Below are 10281 nucleotides of genomic sequence, written 5' to 3'. Positions count from 1 at the left end.
ATGTAAGCTCAAGTTGTCTAGTGACATTGATGCATGCATTCGGCCAGGGTTGCCCTAACTCGGTCCTGGGGCCGCCCCCTGGGTGCACATTTAGTTTTTTGCATTAAGCGATGAGATCAGCAACTTAAATGTGTGCATGTCAAGTTGGGATTCTTCCCGTCTTTCTGCCACATTTACTATGTGTATGATCTATGGGCAGGGATCATTAACAGAGCGACTGAAGGGAAAAACAACTTCTCTGTTAGAAAACGACCCATGTTGCATCGGTATGTGCCAGAAACTTTTACTCTGTCAAAATTGAGTACAAAATGTAAATTGGATTATTTTGGTTATAAAGTCAGTATTGTCCAAAAATGGAGATTAGTGAGATGTAAGGAATCTAGTGTACGTCACAGTTGAGATGTAAGGAATCTAGTGTACGTAACAGTTGAGATGTAAGGAATCTAGTGTACGTCACAGTTGAGATGTAAGGAATCTAGTGTACGTCACAGTTGAGATGTAAGGAATCTAGTGTACGTCACAGTTGAGATGTAAGGAATCTAGTGTACGTCACAGTTGTCCTTGAGTTGGGTTTATATTCATTTCCATCAAGCCCACAGCTGGCAGCACTGAAGTCATCATCAATTCAGACCGCAGCCCCCCATGACCCGATCATAATGCCTTTGGGTGCAGAACTCTTCCCACGTGTCGAACACACACACAAGAGCATGCAGGACCCAAATCTCGTTCTCAGGCACATTTCCTAATGTGGAGGTTTGAAACGGAGGCTAAATCAAGTCAGTTCAGCTCCTCTATAAAGTCTGTGGGCAATTGGCAGCCGTATTGATACCACCCCCATCATGCTGTGTTGAGAGGTGAAGAGGTTAGTCATTGACACAGGAAGTCTGCCAGTCACACACACACACACACACACACACACACACACACACACACACACACACACACACACACACACACACACACACACACACACACACACACACACACACACACACACACACAGCACATATCCTCAAATCGTCAAATCGTCTGTCAGCGATGGGAAGTGGTAAGCTAAACTTGGCAATGATGTCACAAATTAATTTACAACATGTTTGTGTGGCTAGAGGCAGGGTAGCCTACACTGCTAAATAAGGTGATTTCTAGATCTAGAACCTATATTTATAGAACCGTTTCTTCTAATATATTTTCATATTATAGTCATATTTTTGTAACTTCTGCCACAGAAGTGACCGGGCAGAAGTTTCGGACCAGTGACCGGGCTGAAAACACTCCCTGTTCTGTAGGGATCAAGTCAGAGGGAGGTACAGTAGAGGTATGACCCAGGACACTCCCTGATCTGTAGGGATCAAGTCAGAGGGAGACACAGTAGTGGTATGACCCAGGACACTCCCTGTTCTGTAGGGATCAAGTCAGAGGGAGACACAGTAGTGGTATGACCCAGGACACTCCCTGATCTGTAGGGATCAAGTCAGAGGGAGACACAGTAGTGGTATGACCCAGGACACTCCCTGTTCTGTAGGGATCAAGTCAGAGGGAGACACAGTAGTGGTATGACCCAAGAGTAAGCAGACAACTACTTCTTAGGAGAGTTCTCTATGTCAGCTTTTCTCTTTCACAGTGAAAGAGAAGCAGAGCAGAAGGCTGTGTGTCAGGGTTGCCCTTTTCAGTTTATTGAGATGTAATTTTTTCAATCATTGAATTTTAATTTCAGTTTACTTCCTGAATTGCCTGCCTTCCATTTGAATTGACCCCAACCCTGCTGTGTGTGCAATCCGTTCTCATTCTCCTGCTTAGACTTCCATCTGATTCATACGGAGGGCTACAGCCTCTGTCAGCATGCACAGCACAGAGCCAGGGGCCTTGTTCCAAACTATGCCTGAGGGACAAACTGAAATACCACATAGTCAATGTTTTACGGTGACATCAAAGGTCATGAAGAGGCTGTGGGTTGTTTGTCTTCTAGGCAAACAGAGTGTTAGTGTTCCTACTCCTGAACGCAGAGGGTGGAAACTGAATCCCTCTAACATGATGGTTAACACTCACTCACAACTAACAAAGTGCTCAGATGTAAGCACTGGAATTGACCCAGGGCCTTACTCACATACCCTGCTGTGGCACGATCACATGTCAATATCAATGAGTTGTTGGGGTGACCCAGCACACAGGACCTAGGACCTGGGACCTCCCCTCATGGTTGTGACAATCCTGATGCTGGATATTTTGGGAAACTAGTATAAGTCTAGTAACACATGGCAGGAAGTCTAGCAATGTGAGGTTCTTGATCCATGTGAGGGCAATGTGAGGTTCTTGATCCATGTGAGGGCAATGTGAGGTTCTTGATCCATGTGAGGGCAATGTGAGGTTCTTGATCCATGTGAGGACAATGTGAGGTTCTTGATCCATGTGAGGGCAATGTGAGGTTCTTGATCCATGTGAGGGCAATGTGAGGTTCTTGATCCATGTGAGGACAATGTGAGGTTCTTGATCCATGTGAGGACAATGTGAGGTTCTTGATCCATGTGAGGGTGGTCTAACGGAGTATTTTCTCAGAGGATCTGTAAAAGTAAAGAAGTCAAACAAAAGGTAATGTAACACGATTACCTTCATCATTCAGAGCGTGATCTCTGGTGATGTTTTATTAGATAATGTGGAAAAAGCCCCAGGGCTGTACCCACTCCATAAGTAGAACCAAATCAAATGGACTCACTGCCTCCCTGGCTGTCTGATCGATCTTCTGACTTCCCCTCATGCTGTCAGACTCCTGCCCACAGTTGGAAACTCATCTGAATTGTGTTGACTAAATGTGTTTCCATGGAAGATAGGAACACTCTTATTTCCAGGTGTACTGATGATGAATGAATATATTTGGAATGTCTTCCTGAGTCGATGTAGGGGTTGTCTCTTTCTACTGTGACTCTAACAACCTCTCAGTAGCCTTTCTATCCCCTCTGGAGTTGTGGACTATGGGGAGGTGGTTACATAATATGTGCTTGCCTGTAGTGCAGAGGATAAAACGGCATCAGAGCCCACAGCTGCTATTATCAACACAATCTATGAATTAAGCGAATGACCTGTGAATGTAATATGAACCTTGAATGAAGAGTCATCATAAAAAAGGTTTAGGACTGTTCTCTTTCGGAGTCTCTCTGTCCCCTCTCTCTTTTAGACGTTGACTATATGTTAAGGTTCATATCAACATGCTTGTGTACCAACAATACAATTTACAAATTAGCACAATATAACTCCAAAGAAAGCTTTTGGTACAACTGAATTCATTGTAAAAGCATGACATTGTCCCCTGTCAGTAGTCTGCAGTTCAGGACCACATTATAATTGTCCTCTTTTTCCATAGTTTACCAAAGTGAAGCGTTCCTTCCATGCCTGCCGTTCAAAATGACATCCAACAGAGGAGGGGGATTAAAATAGCTTGGTGTCTCTGTGGGCTTCGCTTAACTTTTCAGTCAGTCAAGTTTGGTGAATAAATGGATGGTGTGAGCTCTGACAGCGAATGGCTTGGAATCTGGGCCATTGGTCTAAATTTGAGGGAGCCTCCAACACAACCAGCCCCCGTTCAGTTCATTCTATCAGGGCTCCTCTCTCTCTCTCTCTCTCTCTCTCTCTCTCTCTCTCTCTCTCTCTCTCTCTCTCTCTCTCTCTCTCTCTCTCTCTCTCTCTCTCTCTCTCTCTCTCTCTCTCTCTCTCTCTCTCTCTCTCTCTCTCTCTCTCTCTCTCTCTCTCTCTCTCTCTCTCTCTCTCTCTCTCTCTCTCTCTCTCTCTCTCTCTCTCTCTCTCTCTCTCTCTCTCTCTCTCTCTCTCTCTCTCTCTCTCTCTCTCTCTCTCTCTCTCTCTCTCTCTCTCTCTCTCTCTCTCTCTCTCTCTCTCTCTCTCTCTCTCTCTCTCTCTCTCTCTCTCTCTCTCTCTCTCTCTCTCTCTCTCTCTCTCTCTCTCTCTCTCTCTCTCTCTCTCTCTCTCTCTCTCTCTCTCTCTCTCTCACTCTCTCTCTCTCTCTCTCTCTCTCTCTCTCTCTCTCTCTCTCTCTCTCTCTCTCTCTCTCTCTCTCTCTCTCTCTCTCTCTCTCTCTCTCTCTCTCTCTCTCTCTCTCTCTCTCTCTCTCTCTCTCTCTCTCTCTCTCTCTCTCACTCTCTCTCTCTCTCTCTCTCTCTCTCTCTCTCTCTCTCTCTCTCTCTCTCTCTCTCTCTCTCTCTCTCTCTCTCTCTCTCTCTGTGTGTCTCTCTCTCTCTCTCTCTCTCTCTCTCTCTCTCTCTCTCTCTCTCTCTCTCTCTCTCTCTCTCTCTCTCTCTCTCTCTCTCTCTCTCTCTCTCTATGTCTGTCTCTGTCGCTCTGTCTCCCTGTCTCTCTCTCTCTCTCTCTCTCTCTCTCTCTCTCTCATGTATTATGTAGGTCATAAACTGACATCTTTGGAAAAATCAACCCCCTTAGAAATCCGATATTTTCCACACCTTATGTAAACATAGATAGCGTAACAAACATAGCTAGATGCTTTGTCTTTCTGACTGGATTGCATAGGCCGGGGCCTGCTGTTGTGAGACAAAGGCTCAAATGTGTATATACCTGCACTGTAACTGAACCACTTGTAGTTGATGTGGTAAGGGTTCACATTCAACAAACACCAGTCATTCAGAACGGATGTTTTTGAGGATTTATGTTACTTTTTATTGAAAAAGACTCAACAAAATTGTCACAGACATAATAATATTATTATCAACAACTGCAATATTAATATGTATCTACAATATAATTCACAAAATAAAAAAAATCTGTACAACTTCTGGTTTGTGCAGGACATTATAGGAAGACTCTGATAGAAAAATAGACTCAAAAGAAGAAGGAACATAGAAGGGAAGAATGAAACGGGGCGTTCCAGTGGCTGACCTGGCATCCCCGTATGACAACCCAATACACACTGACCTGGCATCCCCGTATGACAACCCAATACACACTGACCTGGCATCCCCGTATGACAACCCAATACACACTGACCTGGCATTCCCGTATGACAACCCAATACACACAAACTCAGTGTATCAGACCTCCATGGACATTCTCTTATATATCATCTGATACACATTTTCTTATGAAGAATTTGCTAACAATAAAAAATACAACATTTGTATTTGTCTATGTTAACGACATAGGCAATAAAAAGTGACACTTTTGAGCAAGTTGCAAACAATTTCAACAATAAACGTACATTCGGAGTAGAATTTGTGCATGTCTACGGTAACAAATTGTGAAGATTCGTTAGGCCTACTGTATATAGCCAGAATAAAAAGCTCCATATTTTTGTATGACTATAGCTCTTTAGTGCGTGTGCATTAGTGTGTACGTTTGTGTGCCTGTGTGTGTGCACACATTTCTGTCTGTCTGTTCAGCTTTTGTGTGCCGCACTGTCTGTGTCTGAAAGATAAGAGAACTTGTCCGCCTCGTTCTCTATGCACCATGCCTTAAAGCAATGTGACAACACAAAGTGCTGGTCCTTTCAGAAGTGACAAAACAACAGCTTTGCTCCCTCTTCACAAGACCCAGCACACACTAGTCTTCCCAGACCTCGGGCAACAGCACTGAACATTGTGGGAGGTAAACCGGTCTGCCTAAGGAGACTAATCACACACAGCAAAGTAACAAGGTTTGTAATGTCCCCAGTCAGACAAGGCCAAAACACTGATCTAAATACACAGTAGTAGTCGACATTATGTGATAACAGATGGTTTCAAATCAACAACAACAAAAAAGAACAGACAAAGGTTTTATGTACATTTGGCTTTACGCAAAAACTGAATAAATAAAAGGTTTCTAGTGTCAGTGTCATGGAATTGGAGGGGGGGAGGGGGGGTTCTCTTGAAGAGGAAAGTGCACTGTAGCTTTGGATAACTGATAACACTGATAGAATCAGGTCTTTCTACATGGTTTTCAATGAAATAAGTACCTCCACATTTTTACTGTTGTTCAGAATGGATACTTTTAATAGACAAACAATACATTTTGACTCCTACGTTTCATTCTAACCATATGTACACATGTAACTTAGCAGCACTTTATTACCTACATTCACCTGCACACTCCCTTCCAGCTTTCTAGCTCAGGGTGTCTGGATCCTGAGGGGTCTGGATCCTGAGGGGTCTGGCCTGACACACAAGCCCAGGCTGACATACAGAAGGAGACAGAGATGATGTCAAAAAAGATGGGAACCAAGTGTTCTAATCCAATTCATTCGTCCATAGATGCGGTAAAGGAGTCAATGGAACGCAGATGTGTTGGTGAGAGTCTCCCCTTTCCACAGTGGGGTCATATTAGTTTGTAGCCCAAACGGTTTGGACACTACCGATAGAAGTTGGCACATCAGCTTTACTGACTTCAGACAAGTCCCATGGGGATTATGGGGGTCGTAGAGCAAAACGGAGATCACCATTGTGTTTCCATAGAACGGTCATATTAGTTTGTAGGCCAAACCATTCAGATGCTACAGACGTTTTCTGCTACAGCCGTTTTCGTGAAAAGACCGATTTTCCGTCTTACAAAAAATGTATCTCTAGTTTAAAGTGAGGGATTTTGATGTGGTTTTGTTTATTATGTTACTTAGATAGACAAACAGGTGAAATACTTAGATTGACGCAAGGATTAAGTCCGATTTTGATATATTTGGCTGTTTTCGTAGAAGTCTGGAAGAAGTGACTTCTAAATGCTAACTCCCGTTCGTAATAAGCTGATGAGCATAGCTAGCATACAGAAATCTGTGCTGGTAGTCAACATGTTTTTTAACTGTAATGCAGTTGATTGGTGACGATGACATCAACATGTGTTGGGGTTGACATCCATACAAACAATATACTCTGATTATTACCTCAACACAGGGTGAAATACAGAGCCTTCAATAAGTATTCACACTTTTCCCACATTTTGCTGTGTTTAGCCTGAATTGTAAATTGATAAAATGTTGATTTTGTCTCTCTGATCTACATACAATACCCCATAATGTCAAAGTGGAATTTTTAACAAATTAATTCATTTGTAATCTGATTCTGAAATGTATTGACTCAGGGGTGTGAATACTTGTAAATTAGATATTTATTTATTTAATTTTCAATAAATTAGCAGACATTTCTAAAAACAAGTTTCACTTTGTCATTTTGAGGTATGGTGTGTAAGGGAAAGGGGAAGAGGGATAGTAGATGGGTGAGAAAAAAACATATATTTAATCAATTTCGAATTCAGGCTGTAACACAACAAAATGAGAAATAAGTCAAGGGGTATGAATACTTTCTGAAGGCACTGTACACATAAAATATTGCCTTAATGTAGGCACATTTTGCTGGGGGGCAATGAGAAGACTCGGGAGCTTTCCCCCACGGCTCTTTCCCCCACGCATTTCCATGGCAATTCCATTGTTTTGGTCCAGTTCAATTGACCTATTTAACACATCTATTCAGTGGGAGTTCCGTTGAATGAAATCACTGTCTTATCCTTCTTCATCTCATCCTAGGTCAGCGTTTACCTAAGTAGGGATTGCTACCTGGGTTGCCTGATTTTAAAATGGGGTCATGAGAGAAACTGAAATTAAATTAACTAAATCGCGCTTGGTTCATAGAACCGAGGTTAGGTCAGTAACCTCCGTTTGGCGCTAGATGCGGTTGTAATAAGCAGAGCGGTTTGTGTTTTCTTCCTACAAATGAGGCTCTATCTTTTTACACAATATTATGACCCCATCACTGAGAGATAAGACACTCAGGAGCACATCCTGCATGTGTCTTATGTTTACTTCTGACCAAAATCAGCGCAGGACTCATTATGACAAGACCAGGCACTAAATCAGACTGGGTGAAAAGAACATCTTCAATGAAATGTTCTTTTCTACACAGAAGATCGTACAGAATTATTGCCTGATGATCTTCTGAACTTCCCAATACCGTTATGATGCATTTCAGTCACTTCAAACTATACTGCCTTCAAAAGTCCTGTCAGACTGATTTGTAATAGACTGTCATAGCCCAAATTTAAAAAGTAAACATTGGCCGCTGATTACATCACTTTTTTCACATGGTGGGGTTGTGGGCCAAAATATCAAAATGGGGTCGTGGGCCAAAATATCAAAATGGAGTCACGGGCCAAAATATCAAAATGGGGTCGTGGGCCAAAAAGGTTTGGGAACCCCGGTACTAGACATCCCTGGACCGTTGAGATGTATCTTCCTGACGGTTTATATGACACCTCTTGCACTGTGAGCTGTTTTAAAGCCAGATCTCAAGTGATGGCTCATGTTACTGAGACTTGAGTTAAGGCTCACGTTGCAAAAGATGCTATAAATATGTAGGATCTTAATTTGACCACTCTGTTGCCTCTGAAAATATTACTGCGCTGGAGGAACGCAGATGAGCTTGCCGATTTACATACATTCACTGAAAACCCACACTAACATATTATCAGTATTGCACTTTTCATGTAGCCTAACTTTGGCCAGCTAATAGCCTAACCACATTACATTGGCGAAAAAGACTAAATGCTCAAATCTGGTTGCTGCAGGATTATTTTGCTGTGACAATACCGGTCAAATTAAGATCCTACATCTGTACTAAGACAACAAGAAGATGGACTGAAGCATAATGTACAGTACCGCACTAATATGAGCTATGCAGCGCTAGATACACACATGCACAGATGCACGCCCCACACACACACACACGCACACACACACACACACACACACACACACACACACACACACACACACACACACACACACACACACACGCACACCATAGATGGGGGTTGTTTTCATGGAGGAAGACTAACTGTTGGAAAACTGTGGCCAAATTAGTGGTATTACATGTCATCTTCAAAGATTATTTTCAAAGGGTGAAAAATGAAATATACTTTTTGTACAGAGATTAAGCTGTGTATAATTTTAGATTCTCAAACTGTGCAACAGTAAAATGAAGAAAATAACTACATGCTGTAGCTGCATCTCTTCAAATCTAACTGACACAATCTTTTACACAACAAATGATCTCTTCCCTTTGTTCTGGATGACATACATTTCCTATATTTCCACAGCTATTTGAAAAGTTGAGAACACAATAGGATAGGCTGGTTGATTGGGAATACAACACTCCTTCCCTGCTACGAACACTATCCCTCTCCAGCCACCCTTAATTAGTCCAAGGAAACAACACTAAGCTAATTCACTAAGCTAATTCAAAATATCGGGGCAGCTCATATTTACAAAATATGCAAATAGAAACATCTCTTTGGTTGTTGCGTTTACAGCGATTAAACTGTAGCAAACTGTAGTATACTGTAGAATACTGTACTCCACACTGTAGTATCCCTTGATCGTATAGTGTGTACTACGGAATGTTGTAGTATAATGTAGAGTACTATACTATACACTGTAGTATCCCTCGATCATGTAGTGCAAGGAGAATAGTTGGCAACAGATTTCCCAAATAAAAATAACTTGTAACTGATTTCCTGGTGTTTTTACAGTCTTTTATGTCCAACAATGAAAATGATAAATAATGAAAACTTGGGGGGCCAAATAAATTCGGCCCAAGGGCCACTAATTGGGGAACCCTGATTTAGTGCTTACTATATAATTTTTTTAAATACAGTAGAATACTACAGTACACATGGTATTGGTATGCTAATATTGCATTTGCATATGTCCTGCACATTCCCTTCCCCCACATCCCAATTTGTGCCACAGACAGATAACAAAAGAGAATAGAAATGAGAATAAAACAAAAATACTATAGTAAATACTACAGTATACTACAGTAATGTCTGCAAAACACTACAGTAAAAACTACAGTATACTACAGTAATGTCTGCAAAAACACTATAGTAAATACTACAGTATACTACAGTAATGTCTGCAAAACACTACAGTAAAAACTACAGTATACTACAGTAATGTCTGCAAAAACACTATAGTAAATACTACAGTATACTACAGTAATGTCTGCAAAACACTACAGTAAAAACTACAGTATACTACAGTAATGTCTGCAAAACACTACAGTAAAAACGACAGTATACTACAGTAATGTCTGCAAAACACTACAGTAAAAACTACAGTATACTACAGTAATGTCTGCAAAACACTACAGTAAAAACTACAGTATACTACAGTAATGTCTGCAAAAAACACTATAGTAAATACTACAGTATACTACAGTAATGTCTGCAGAAATACTATAGTAAATACTACAGTATACTACAGTAATGTCTGCAAAACACTACAGTAAAAACTACAGTATACTA

This window comes from Oncorhynchus clarkii, unplaced genomic scaffold, assembly GCF_045791955.1.
Source record: "Oncorhynchus clarkii lewisi isolate Uvic-CL-2024 unplaced genomic scaffold, UVic_Ocla_1.0 unplaced_contig_13439_pilon_pilon, whole genome shotgun sequence".
Taxonomy (NCBI): Eukaryota; Metazoa; Chordata; class Actinopteri; order Salmoniformes; family Salmonidae; genus Oncorhynchus; species Oncorhynchus clarkii.
The sequence above is the reverse complement of the archived record's forward strand: the minus strand, read 5'-3'. Positions refer to the sequence as shown.